This window comes from Echinops telfairi, unplaced genomic scaffold, assembly GCF_000313985.2.
Source record: "Echinops telfairi isolate 266 unplaced genomic scaffold, ASM31398v2 ScPeMD7_9;HRSCAF=40, whole genome shotgun sequence".
NCBI lineage: Eukaryota > Metazoa > Chordata > Mammalia > Afrosoricida > Tenrecidae > Echinops > Echinops telfairi.
In genome coordinates this window covers 86,795,251-86,810,553 of record NW_022103906.1, presented here as the reverse complement: position 1 = coordinate 86,810,553, position 15,303 = coordinate 86,795,251, and the positions used below count along the sequence as shown (strand labels likewise).

At 39.3% G+C, this 15,303-nt stretch overlaps 1 long non-coding RNA gene across 1 annotated transcript in view; it reads left to right on the top strand.

Moving 5' to 3' along the window:
* Positions 1 to 15,303, top strand: part of LOC123521293 — a 245,466-nt gene that overhangs the window by 69,566 nt on the left and 160,597 nt on the right. Inside the window, exon 2 of the long non-coding RNA XR_006679758.1 lies at positions 11,408 to 11,578. This is a non-coding gene — a long non-coding RNA (uncharacterized LOC123521293). The remainder of the gene's footprint in view (positions 1 to 11,407; positions 11,579 to 15,303) is intronic.

Genomic DNA, 15,303 nt, shown 5'->3' with positions numbered 1-15,303 from the left:
ACTTCTACTTTTTCTATCACAAAGTAAGTGAAATAGATTTTCCACTGCTCACATATGGATCAAAGGGGTTCTGGGCTTTGAGCTTTTATGATTTCCAGTCTCTGATCCTGTTTCTTGGGTTTTATGTTCTGGGTGTTGGACACACACACACACACACACACACACACACACACGCGCACCCCACTTACTACTTGCTGTCCCTATCTATAGCTTCAGGAAACCTGGATTTCATATACTGAAAAACAGAAAAGCATATAACACACACACGCGCACCCTTTCTTCTACTTGCTGTCCCTATCTATAGCTTCAGGAAACCTGGATTTCATATACTGAAAAACAGAAAAGCATATAACACAGTTTCAAGGGGATGATCTCCACTGATATAACATTTCTGAGATACAACCTCATATAAGCAAACCAAAAATACAATACATTTTGGTCACTCCAAAAATACAATGAATGTTGGTTACTCTGAATTGGACTTGACACTATAGCAGTGGGTTTGAATGGTTTTATTTAAGTATTATTATTATTATTATCATTTACAACCTGAGAGAAGTAGAAATGTTTAGACGTTTTATTTTTGCAATAGAGTCTATTGATATTCCAAGATTTGAAGATATGACTTGGAAATTATGGATTTATAATCCAGTGTGTTTTATGCCAACACATACAAATCCTTTTAAACCTTAAAATGTTCTAGAGATATCAGTTTTGATAACCTGAACATCGACAGTAGCGTGGCAGTATTTCTAGTGTGCCTGATACAATATCTGATTTAAATTTTGAACTGTTCATTCAACTTCCTATCTGTACATGATTGGTAAAATTATATAACACATACTCTGTCTCCATTTAAAAAATATAAATAATGGACACCTTGTTTCATAGAGATTACATGGTTAATTTTTTTCCCATAAAATAAATTCATCTTAAAAAAAATAAAATTAAAATAAATTCATCTTGTTTTTGAAACACTTTGCACTTGCTATTTGAGGACGATGTATCTTTCCGAGCATTTGATCCTGAAGAAAGGGACTGGCTTCAGTCATCTTCAGATTTTGGGTTGGAGAAGGTTGTGTATGAAATAGAAGTGAGTGAAGCTATCATCTCCTTCAGTGCTGGGTTACCACCGGCTAGCTAACCCTCTTCAGGTAGGTCTCAGTGTTTCTCAGACAGACCTTTCCACGAAAACCTCCCAACCTCTGAAGGTCAGGTGCTCCTCTCCACATTGGCCCATTTCTGTGCAGAAGTGACAGTGGAGTGCTGCTCTCGCTAGCCTAGAGACACGGCACTGTCCTTTGTAATTTTCATATTCACCACTTACACCTCTGTAAGTCCATCCTTGGCTAAATTCTCAAATTATCCTCTTTTAAGTGCTCCATCTTCTCACTGCTGTGATCCTGATTTACACAGCAAGCTTAATGAAAACAAGGTCACCAATTAAAAATCAACAGTCTTTCCATCAACCAATAATTACTGATTCTGATTTTCAGAAGTTATTCTTGTGGAAATTGTAATATTTTTAATTAAGTGCACTAAATAGGTGAGAACATATTTATAAATATACAATATTTTATCTGGGAAAAACAATTTTCTAAAACTATCAATTCAACTTCCTCACTAATCTGTGGGTCAAAGGCAATTTATAAGAAAAATTCCAATAAGAATTTTATTAAATGGAACCTATCAAACCCATCCTAAAATGTTTGCAGAATTATAAAAAACAAAACTGAGGAAAGCAGAGATGCAAAAGATAAAGGAGGATGAAGAGGAAGAGGAGGAAGAGCTGCCAGATATCAAGACTTAGTTTGAAGCTCAAATAATAACAAACATGATTTACTTGCATTCAAAAAATAGAACAGCCAAACCTATTACCCAGGAGTTGAAAATGAACAAAAGATGGAACCCAGATGCAAATTTGGACATCGATATGGCCTTGCCTTGAACTTCTGTGGTATGTTTTTCTGTTTGGCAGTCGATGAAACCAAGGACTGACGAACCTATAGGCAAAGCAAGAAGAAGAAGGGTTTCTGGGATGTACAGTGGGGAGGGGTCAAAGGGTGCTGATGCCAAGGAATTCCAGAAGGAAGCAAATCTTTTCAATCTGATTATGGTAACAATTGTACAATACTGCTTGAGCAATTAAAAAAATCCCATTATAGAATTTTAGAAATCAGTCCCTTATTTGTAATGTCATTGTTTTTTTGTTTTTTTTCATGCGAGGGCTCTCCTTTGACTCTTTTGATGAAATATTTTGATAAGCATAAAATGCTCACCATCACTAGTCATCTGGATAATTCAAATCAAAACAATAGTGAGATATCAACCTTATAACTGCGATAGCTCAATATAGAAAGGCAGAAAACAACAAATCCTGGGGGGAGTCCAGGCACTTACACACTGCTGGTGGGCTTGTAAACATATATGACCATTGGGAAACATGATACGGCCCTACCTTAAACAACTGAGAACAGAAACCTCATACAAACCAGCAAGACCTGTGCTGCATATACACCCCAAAGCAAGGACAACACGAACAGACATATGCTCTCCCACGTTCATGGTAGCACAGTTTGCAACAGAAAGAAGCTGAAAATAGCCCAAACACAGATCAGTAGAAAAATGCGTAAAGAAATTCTGGTATATATAAACAATGGACTACTATGCCTCCCTAAAAAATAGTGATGAAACCATGAAATACCTCACAACATGGATGGACCTGAAAATCATTATGCTGAGCAAATTCAGCCAATCACAAAAGGATCAATACTGGATGAGACCACCGCTCTAAGGATAATCACCAAGCCAAAGGCAGGCATCTGTTCTCAGTTCATGTTATCATTTAATCCAGTCTCCTAAGCCAAGAGGTTATGCCCAATCATTATCCAGATGTAATCCCTAATGGGTACATCTTCAATACCACGTGGGCAGAGGAAGCCTCATCTAACCTGGGGAATGTTCCAACCTTGCAGGGAGAAGGAGAAGATCGATTCGTTCCTGCCATGCAACATGGTTCCACCATTAACACAAATCAATGGACACTCCCGCAAGGATGCTAAGTGAATCTCAAGGTAAATTCAAATCCAGAAATAGGACGGGGGTGGGTGGTCTCTGTCTTAGAGGAGGTGATTTCACTTCTCTTGGTGGGTAACCCAACCCACCATTAGTAGTCATTATATAGACCTCCATTCGGAGAATACCTGAATCACGTTCCTGATCAGGCACTGTTGTCCACATTTCTATCTGATGCGAACGGCAGCTGAGACTTTGGAATGTGACCTTTGGGAGTGTACGAAAAATTTCATAGGCCACACCAGATGGATGCAATTCAGAAACCCCACTAAGCAAAGTGGATTTGGCCTTAAATATACCTGTTGCTATTAAAGGAACTGAAACACTCCCATGGATTTAAGACTGAGATGCCCTACCGTGAAAGGACGCCAAAGACTATATCCCAAGGTTATGAAGTTGGCAGTCGTTGGACTCTGGTTCAAATATTTTGCTTTGAGTTTGCCCATTACCTGGCCACCTCAGACTACCGTTAAAAAAAATTTCTTTTTAAACGTATTGCCATCAAGTCAATGAGGACTGCGGTTCAACATGTAACTGCTACACCACCAGGGCTCTTAAACCTACCGTATATTTGCTCTTTTCTAACTTTCTTTGCTTCCTTATGATATAGCTTAGTCCAACCGGTCTAGTTCTGTCATGGGAGAAAGAGAGCCAGAAGACTCCTTAGAAACAAGGATGGTGAAACTTGGTCTCCTACTGTGGCATGTTATCAGGCGAGACCAGTCCCTGGGAAAGGACATCACATGAGGTAAAATAGGACAGCAACAAAGAGGAAAGACCAGGACAAAATGGAATGGCCAAGTGGCTGCAAGAGTGAGCTCAACCATAGCCAATGGTGAAGCCGGCCTGGGACATGGCCGCCTGTTGTTCTGCAGAATGTGAGGTTACTACGAGTCAAAACTGGCTGGACAGGACCCAAAATCAACACCATGACTCACAGTGTGCCCTGCTGCCGAATGAGCACGTTCAGTATTTTATGAAACGCAACGTACTTGACTATACTTTATTTATTTCTACAGTTAGGTGGAGATAATTATGATAGTAATTATTAGATCACGGATAATAACAGGAATTTGCTCATTATCTTCACCTTTATCTTCAAAGCATTAGTCAAACACCAAGTTGATCCTTCAAACATGCTCAGCTTGGCCTGTTCACATCGGTCAACTGCTACACAAGCTAATCTTAGAAGTGAACAGGGGAAATGCCCTCTTCCTGTAGCTAGGTGCTGTAATAACAACCTTCAGAGGTTGTGGCTGCCCTTTATCTGCAAGCCACCCTCTTTCCGGCATTCAGTTGACTGAATACCTGTTTAAGCCACTACCCGGTGTTGAGAGATGCTGGCTAAGGGTACAATCCCCTTAACTTAGCAAATCATCTTTCAGTGCACATATTGCAAGGAAAAATGGCTGAGAAGGCCCTGCTTCATTTGGAACTTCGAATTATAAGTGATAGGAGTCAAACGGACATGGAACACGCTGAAAAGAGAGCTCAGTGCATTAAGACAATCCTGCCCATGTGTGGGGGGAAAAAAATTGAATGCCTGCACTCTGTTTTTGGTGGCTAAACAGAACAAAAGCATTTGTATCAGGTTTTTCTTTTAAGTAATCCAAATCAATTAAATTCAGGTACCAATTTGCTTAATAATCTTAACTTTGCAGACTTTTAAATAATAAAATGGTGGGTCAGTTTGGTAACTCTTCGTTGTATACCTGTGACCATTGACTGTTTTGTCTCACAATAACCCGTAGGACAAAGTAGGACTGGCCCAGAGGACTTCCAAGAGTACAATCCTTATAGAAGTAGACTGCCACATTCCATCAAGGGGCTGAGAAATTCAAACTACCAACCTCTCAGGCCAAGCACCAAGCACCACAAGGAATCCTTTTTATCAGGTGATAGTTTCCAGAAATCAGGTTTTATAGAATTGTTTTTCCTATACATACAAAAGCCACAGGGACATCTCCCCCCACCCTCCAACCCTCTCCTTAAACTGAAAGACAATTTCCAACAGACAATTGTATTAGACTTCTTTGTACAACATATTGTGAAAGGTTGGCAAATTTCACATCGAATATCATTTTCTTCCTTTTTCTCTTCTTTATAAGGAGTCTACATTCCTTCCAAAGAGAAACTGCTACTTCCAGAGCTTTGGATGTTCTGGTGAATGTAAAAGTCAGTGGCTACCTGGGGCCCAGCACACATGTGGGGTGAGGCACTTTACCAGGCCCAGGACAGAGTGCTGACAGAAAGGTTTTTAAGTCTGAGATGAACTTGGCAGGGACATCATCTGTTAAGTATCTTCTCTGCTTATCAGGAAGCATCAGATGATTCTACCCAGCAGCCTTCCTGGCCCTCTCGCTCATTCCTGCAAGACAGTAGGGAGCCTCTCAAGATTGAGACTTGCCTTTGGGTCACTTTTGTAGAACCCTGGGACCCTAAGAATCAAACACCAAATCTCAGAGCTTTGAGTAAGGAAACATTCAGATGTGCACATGTTCGGACACACTCTTGCCTGAAGGCCTTGGATGAGGCAGCTCCCTTTTTGAGACTTTGTCCTTTGCTTCTTTATGAAATGTCCAAAAGAATTCTGGTAAAGATGACATACTACAATTATTTTTAGGACCATGTCTTAAAAAGAGAGAAATGCAGAAAGACAAAATTGGCCTTAAAAACATCACAAAAGTCACCCGGTGCTGAAATCAAACTCAAATGCAAAGAAGTCAGCAGAATCACTGTCAAAGAAACTGAGGCCCAAGGCTTGCCAGTGGTCACCAGCAATCCAGTCCCCAGGGGGTGTTTCAGAGACATTGGGAGATTAAGACAGGTTTGGAACCTGAAACCGAGGGTCTCAGGGAAAATGCACATGCCATGACACAAGATTATAGGAGTCTGTGATTGTAGAAATGTAAATGAACACAGAAAAATAACAGTATTGAACTAACTGCTCTACAGGCTCCATTACAAGATCTGTAATTGTCACAATACTGATACAGAGACAATTGCTAAAATGTCTTATAATGTAGGAGCTGAGAGCAAAGTGGTGCACACAGTTTATAGAATAAGAGGGAAATAAAGGGGGCAAATGAGAATAATAAACATTAAAACCAAACTGAGAATCAAATTGCAAATTGCACTTGTTAAAGTGCAAATAGATCACAGTTATCTTCTTCAAACAAAATTAATTTTTTGGACAACAATTTAATTGTATGTAGATTCAAGAGCCAAAAAAAATGTAATAGATGTATGCACACAATACAGAAATGTGGTGAAGGAAAAACATTTCTAAATAACTATATTGAATATGTCAAAAATTCTAGAGGAAATAGCAACTGTAAGGACTGAAGATATTTAAATTAAAATTGGAGACCCTTAGGCCAAGTCTCCCCTGGAGTATGTCCTCTTTTAAGGAATTCAAGATGACAATTTTTCTGAAATGGAAAGCTATACCAGCATGAGGAACTCGCTTGCCATCTGAAAATGTTTAGGTCCCAATATGGCTGCCAGCAAGCACGTAACATTGCGCCCAAATGGATCTCAAGCCGATGAGCAAGACTATGTGGAGCTGAAGGTTCTGGAGTCCTCAGAACTTCTCCGAAGTTAAGGGTCGTGGATCGATCTGAGACATAAAAGTTACAGGTGAATTGGATACTGCAAGTGACAAGAGCTGTGGACTCCATGAACTAGACCTTGATGCAGGAAAGCTGTTCACGATGCAATGCTTGAACAGTAAGAATGCAAAGTACATTGCAGCAGGACTGCAGTGAGTCGACTTGGGTGAAACTTCACTTCAGCCAGAAGAGGTGAAGAGAAACAATGATATTGAAGCCTCTGTTTTTGCTTCGGCATCCTACTGTGACTAACTCTCTCCAAGGTTGCACGTAAAGGCCTAACTAAATAAAAATCAATTAATTAATTTAACTGAAATTGAAATTTTAGCAGTCATGTAAATATATATAAAAACGTTATCAAATTCTAAAAATGAAAATGATCGTATTCAATAGGAGAAAGTCATTTGAAGTGTTTACGAAGAGACTAGATAAGGAAAAGATCAAGCAACTTGGAGATCAGTTAACTGACTCTACATGTGGAAGAAAGAAGAGGAAGGGGAACAGAAGAAATAAGAAAAAAAAATAACAAGAAAAAAAAGTAAGGGGAAAAATGAACAGAGCAACCCAAATCTGAAGGACAGTGTCAGATACTTTACATTCTTTGAACTGGAATCCCAGGAAGAAAGAAAGAGGAAGTGGGGAAAGTGGATATTTAAAGATATATCAGCTGAGAATCTTTCATGCTAATGAAAGATATTAAACCCAAAGTAGAGGGAGCTCAGCTAAGATATATAGTAATAATAATTTATTTTATATATAAATTTAATATCTATGACCTTGTAATGTCAAACTAATGAAAAACAAAGATAAAAAAAATATTTAAACTACCTGTGGAAAATAAACAATATTTACCAGATAGCAGTGATAAAAGAAATAACTGATTTAGATACATAGTCATAAAACTTAGGAGACAAAATAACATCTTATAAATGCTAAAATTTAAAAGAATAATTTAAGCAAAATGTATACAATAAAAATAGCCTCAAGAATTAAGGTAAGGAGCATGTGCACAGATACAGATAAAAGATAAGAGCTCATGACATACAGAATCCAGGAACACCAAGGGAAATAGCAATACCAGAAGGGTAAGGGAAGGTGGGGAGAGGGGGGGAGGAAGCGGGAACCGAAGGCAATGATCAACACATAACCACACACACCCCTCCAGCGGGATGAACAACAGAAACCATGGGGGCAGGGAGACAACAGTTAGTGTAAGATATGAAAATAATCATAATTTATAATTTATCAAGGGGTCACGGAGGGGCGGGACGCGAAGAGCTGATACCAAGGGCTCAATGGAAAGTAAACGTCTAGAAAAGAATGATGGCAACACACGTACAAATATGCTTGATGCAATTGATGTATGGATTGTTATAAGAGTTGTAAGAGCGCCCCCCAAAATTGTATTTTAATACATTTTTAAAAAGAATAGAATAATATGTGTAGTAACTTCCACTAAATAATACATTAAAAATAAATAATTTATATAGCACACAATAACCAACTGAAAGTACTGGAGAGTGAACAAAAGTAACTGTAATACAGGTATATTCATGCAGAAAGATTTGAACTACCAATGTATTTAGCAACACAATAAACCTCAAAAGCATTATCTTGAGTGAAAATAAGCCTTACATGTAAGAGTACACATTGACGTTGTTTGATTCCATGTATATGGAATTCTAGAATAAGCAAAAATATTCTGGGAGAAGGAAAAAAAATCACAATTATGGTTTCTGGGTAATTAGGAAGCGATTGAGGGTGAAAATACGTGAAGGAATTTTCTGACATGGTAGTAATGTACTATATCTTGAGAGAAGTTTAGCTATACAGGTTTCAAAATTAAAAGAATAAATGTATTCTTTTTTCAAAACATTTATTGGGATTCAATAGAGATCTATCAGTTCATAATTCAATCACATTAAGCAGTAATATTCAGTTGTTACCAAATCAGTTTCTTTTTTTTTTACTGATTTTACAATGTCTACCAGTATAATTCTTTTTTCTTTTTCTTTCTTTTCCATTTATTCATTCATTTATTTTAAACATTTTATTAGGGGCTCATACAACTGTTATCGCAATCCATACACACATCAATTGTGTAAAGCGCATTTGTACATCATTCTCAAAACATTTTCTCTCCACTTAAACCCCGGACATTAGGTATCCAAATCAGTTTCTAAACATTCTTTTTCTTTTTGAACTCCTGGACATCAGCTCCCATTTACTGCCCACCCCCTGCCACTGTACCCCACGGAAACCCTTATTCTACTTGCCATCCCTATGATTTATGCACTTCTGTAGTTGCATTGTATATAAATACAAAAATCTAATTAATAATATGAAGGCAGTAGCATTTGGAAAGAAAAGATGTTTAACACCTGGTTTTGCCCTTCAATGAGGCATTTCCCCTATTGAAAGCCTCAAGCAATGCTTACTACCCTTCCCACGGTGGCCACCTCTCAAGGGGTGTACATATCTGAGGTGTCATCTCACCCACAAAGTGACAGTCAGGAAAAACCCTACACTACCTCTGGATGTAAGTTCAGGTCTTTCGATCAGGGAAATCTAGTCTTTTGAATATTAGTAGCTAATAAATTCCTTGGCAGAACATACTTATTACCTCATGAGAAGTATCTATTCCAGTAGATTAGAGGAGAGCTCTCTAAAAAATGGAAATGAGGACACAGACATGATGACAGGTATATGGAGGAAAGGAGGCCGCTCTATTATTTCCCATTCCACAATATATTCATATTATGTGGCTTTAACAAGTGTGGTTTATACTATTCACTTTCAAGGAAACGGAGTAGGACCTTGTCACTGCTTTGATCAAATGAAAGATGACAGATGTGATGTCAAGTGGCTTTGAAGAGTAGGATATATGGGATACACAGGAATCAAATCGACTACATCTTTGGGAAGAGATACGGTCAACATCATCAGCCAAAATTGGCTAGGAACAAACTGTGTAATAGACCGTCAACTGTTCAGATGCGAGTCAGGATCTTGTTAGCTTTGGGGGCTCTTTGGTTTTTGTATGGTTTTGGTACATGAAATCCAGGCCAGGTGAATCTACGGAGACAGTCACTGCATTAATGGTTCCTTGGGGTGTTGCAGGGAAGGCAGGGGTCAAGTGGGGAGCTAATAGCAAGGAGTACAAGAAAAAAGAAATTTTATAAAATTGATTGTGATGATGATTATACAACTCTTCTTGGTATGATAGAACAGTTGAGTTGTAAGGTATTTGGATTAAGTTCCAATAAAACTACTTATTTTAAAAAAATTAAAGTGAAAGAACAACAATTCTACAAAAGCCAAAATGTGACCTTAAATATGTGCTACCTGAATTTAGAGACCGTTTGAAGAACAAATTTTATGCATAGAAAATCAATGACCCATGACCAGAGTGGTGGGAAGACATCAAAAACATCACACATGATAAATCCAAGAGGTCATTAAAATGATAGGAAAGAGAGCTCTAGGTCTGAAAAATTCATTCGTGCCTGTTCTCTTGGATTAGCAATTCTTCAAAATCAGTCACCGCTCTGTGAGGAAATCCAAGCCACAAGGATACCCAGACCACAGTGTGCTTGAATCTTAGTCAATCACCAGCACTAAAGTGCACTGATTTGAGTGAAATATCTTGAAAGTGGATCTTCCACCTTTCGTTTGAGCTAGCTCAGCTTATGCCACTTGAAATAAAGATGAATTAACCCTGGAAAACTTGACCCACGTTGCAGATTCCCTAGCAAAATTAATTATTGTTGTCTGAAGCCACTAATTGTTACGATGGCTCGTTATTCCCTTATAGCACCTGAAACTTCACTGCGTGCCGGGAGCAACACAGATTACTCTGTTTTCCCCTAATTCACTTAAATGTATCTTTGTTGATCTGAAAACTAGAAGTTATAAAGAGGACTACCTGAACCTTGACAAGATGTCCAGTTTTGCAAATATAACCCATTATTTCAGCCTTGAAAAGTTTCTAGATTGGCCTCCTCTTTCCTTCATGTCTAAAAAGATGGTTCAGAAATTCTTAGAAATGTTTAATGTATTTTCTCTGGAGGAGATGGTGCTGTGTGAGAGAGGAAGGTGGTGGAGAGAGAAGTGGATTCTGCATTTCTCACGCCCACTGCTGAATTAAAAGTGGTGCATGCAGCGTAGTTTGCAGCCCTCATATTTCTCATCAAGCATTAAAGAGACTTTAACAGTCTGTAAAATATCTCACTTCCTATAATTCTTGAAAGTCTCACGTAAGAAGCTGACCTTTGCAAGAGAAAAATAATTAACTTTGTACGGTATAACCCCGGTACAAAACCGCATCAGGACTCGACATAATTGGATTTCAACATGAAGTGTCGAGAAAATTTTGCATCGGAGCTCAAACAAAACATCGGAATCCGACCCAATAACCGTGATTTTTGTAAATAAAAGCAGTTGGTGTTTCGGTCACTGGGCATTAGTTGGCGTTGTTAGTACGTGTTGTTTAAACCTTTCGCAGCTGTGTTCCAAGCAGTTTGCTGTCATTTTCTTAGTTTTTGTGACTTTTTGTACTGTTTTTAGATAAAAAACATGGGTCCTACGAAGGAGTGTTTGGGAGATAATTATCTTGATAAGGAACTGGTTAACCAAGTTATCTATAGTCAACCCTTTTAGAAAACATTTAAGGAAACGCCAACAGCAGACCACATTAGACAGATTTTTTTTTTTTTTTTTAGGGAAATCCAGCCGGGTCCTCGTGAAGAAAGGCAAAGAAGGGAGGAAAAAAACTCCTGAAAAACAGCTACCAGTGGATTTGATGGAAAGGGATTCCCCTTCCAAACGGTGACTTTCTCCACACCTCCTCTCCACACCCGCATCCACGGATCCAGATCCTCGTCCATCTCAAGGTATGGGTCATACTGTAGTTGTTAAAAACTTTTTTAATGTTGGGTTTCTTGTTTATAATATTTAACTCTAAGCTTATTTACTTTGAAGTCTGTGTAATGTTTTGTATAAAAAGGCAAAGTAAGGGTAAAAACTTGGTGGTTGAGAATGGATGGATCTGCTTTCGGTTATTTCTTATGGGGAAAAATTGATTTGGAACTCAGCCGCATTGTATCTCGATGCTCCTTCTGGAATGGATTAGCTTCGAGGTCCGGGGTTCTACTGTACCTCTCCATATGGATCCCAAGTGGTGGAGTGGTTACTTGGTGACCTGTGATCTGCAAGGTGTACAGTTCAAAACCACCAGCAGCTCCAAGGGAGAAAGCCTGGGCTTGCTGGAAACGGCCAAGGGCTCAGTGAGTTTGGGCTCCCCTACAAAGCCATCCAAGACCAGTCTTTCTTGCGTCCCTGCCATCCCTCGTCGAAGGCAGCCACAGGACACCTGCCGAGAGAACTGTTTCCTCGTTCTCACCAACAAAAAACGAGAGTCCATCTCTTCCAGAAGGTCTTTCCGGGACCAAAGAGAGCTTTACCAGAAGCCCCTAGAACAGCGGTTCTTCACCAGTGGGTCACGACTCCTTTGGGGGTCGAATGACCCTTTCACAGGGGTGACCTGATTTATAACGGTAGCAAAAGTACAGTGATGATGTAGCAATGGAAATACTTTTATGGTGGGGGGTGGGTCACCACAACATGAGGAGCTGTATTAAAGGGTCGCAGCATTAGGAAGGTTGAGAACCACTGCCCTAGAAAATATCTCTTGTTTCTCATTGTCTAAACGTGCTTTGTTTTCATGTTTCTGAAAAAAATTCTTGACTACAGGGAATTCCATACCGTGATTAGCTTAGGCCTGACTTCTTAGAACATTCTCTGGTTAAGGGAGTAGAAATTATAATCACTGGTTGTGTGTCAGGGTCACAGTAGAGCTGCAAAGCTGCTCATTAGAGAAGTGCTGAAATGCTTTCTGGGAAGATGGGCGCCTTCATGGGTCATTGCTGCCTAAACTACAGGAAATGTCCTCAAACAAGTTATGTAGCTGGTGAGAATTTGTATGTTTGATTTATCTTACTCTCGTGTGTTTTTCTGTCTTGTTTTGTTTGCAAAGACCATTTAGTAACAACAAAACAAAGCAAAAGCCCTTTTCTAGCCATAGAGAAAAGACAATCTGGCATGAACATTTGATTGGGAGGGTGGATAAATGGAATCTACTGGTTCAGAACCTGAGAGGGGATCCCCTAACAAGATCTTCCTAATGAAAAAAGATCCTTCAAATCCTGTCAGATACCCCAATGTTCGGGAAGAATGCCGCCCGGGGGATTTTCATGCCCTTACTGATGTTGACTAATGTCTTGAGAACCCAGGTATTTGGGCCGTTATGGAGCGAGATTGCACATCAATAACTGACTCAGGAAAATAGCTTCTAAAAAATATCCACAGCTTGGTGCCAAGGTTCCGCGTCGCACTCCCGTTGAAATCCCTCGCCTGTGTCACTCGATTAGATAGGAAATACATATTTTATGTGTTTCAGATATTTATTTAAAAGTTTCATTTTCACTTAATAAATCCCCAGCCACGGCATGCATGCAAGGTTTCTCCACATGGTAATTTATGCTTATTGAAGAATTACTTTTGAAAGTGCATGGGCTGCCTGTCACTAAGGGAAATTGTGGTCACTCCGTTTTTAGACTTATTGGCTGTTAAAGATTTGGGAGTTGATATACATTTGAAATGTTTATGCCTTCTCTTTCTTGTTAATTATTGATCTAAACCTTGTGAATTCCAAGACATTTGTGAACATGACTTGCATCAATCCCCAAGGCTGCTGAGAGGTCCAGCCAATAGACTCCCTAACCTACAGATTTGCAGGGAACTCGGCAATTGAGCAGGCTAATTTCCAGGGTCACACAGGGGGTCAGTGGTGGCCAATCTCACAGAATTTATAACACGGGTACAGTGCATCTAACTTGTTCACCAAGACCTTTTGCCATGTACTCAGGAGAGCACAGAATACACAAAGTGTTACCTATCTTGTGCTCTCTTTTCCAATGTTGTTGTTAATTGCTGCCCAGTTGATTCCTAATTATGGTGACCCTGTACACATAGGGTAGAACTTCTTCATAGCATTTACAAGACTAACCTTTGAGAAGCCCCCCATCAGCTATGGTTTCTAAGGCAATTCTGGGTGTGTTTGAACGGCTAACCTTTCAGTTAGCAGTTGAAAAGTTAAACATTTGCACAACCCAAGGATTTGTTTAATTCGTTCCTGTGTCTAATGTATCTTTCATCTGAAGCACATACGGAATATTTCCAAATAAGTAAGCCCCACTCTTTCCTATGTCAGTACAAGTACCAGCTGCCCTTGGGCTGCTGCCCCATCTGTGGCAGAGTAGAACAATGCTTCACAGGTTCTTGTTGTTTTTTTCTAAGTGTTCTTACATACACAGGTATGTAAAACATTTGCCATTTCAACAATCTTCACCTGTTCCACTCACTGACATTAATTATGTTCACTATACTCAAGTAGCATCCTTAATTGTTGCTAATTTTTCCATCACTTTTCAAAGAAAGTTGGTTTTTGGTTTTTTTAAGACACCAGGCCTTTTTTTCTGAGAAACTCCTAGGTAGACCCTAGGGAATACACCCCCCCAAACATTTGATTAGCAACTGGTAGCCTTCACAGACTGTATTGCCCAAAGAGCCTTCCTCTTCACATATAGAGACACACACACACACACACACACACACACACACACACACACGCGACCCCATTCCCTTTCATCTTTAACCTGTCCACCACCTTAAGGCAAAAGAGTATCTTTAAAATGGAAATAATAGCTCGGCTGTTTGAGAAATTAGCCATCAAGGTTTGAAAATATGACAAGTGTTATTGAGGTGGGCTGCTCAGACTCTCCTCCTTGATGATCATAAGCCGAGTCTCAGGAGCAAGACAAACCAGGCCATGGTATCCTAACAGCCTGCACAGCATCCTTATCCTCAGATCCCCAGAAAAAAGAAGGGAGGAAACGGTACTTTGTTTTGTTTTCTAAACATATGCTCTTAAGGGTAATCCTCAGATCTTTGCCTACCCATTAAATCCCTAAGAAAATTCACTTGCTACTGAGAAAAAAAATTTTTTCTAGATACAAAACCATCTTCAACCTCCTCCTAATCATCAAATAAATTTGAATCTGTCTTTAGGATCTCCTTGATGTGTTCTTTTTTTAAGTGATTTTTTTAAAATTTTACTTTATTGGGCTCTTACAGCTTTTATCACAATCCATACATATATCTATTGGGTCAAACACATTTGTACATATTTTATCATCTTCTTTTTCAAAACATTTTCTTTCTACTTGAGCCCTTGGTATCAGCTCCTCATTTTTTATTTTTCCTCCCTCACCCATGTCCCTCCCTCATGTCCCTTTGAGAAATAATAAATTACTCTTTTCTTTTTTCATGTCTTATACTGATGGCTCTCTCCTTTCACCGACTTTTCTGCTGTCTGTCCCCCTGGGATGGGAGCCATATGTCAATTATTGTGATTGGTTCCTCCTTACTCCCCCACCCTTCCCTTACCCTCTTAGTCTCATTGCTCCCCTTATTGGTCCTTGGGAGTTTATCTGTTCTGGATTTCTTGTGTTGTGAGCTCTTATCTGTACCAGTGTACATGTTCTTGTCTAGCCAGATT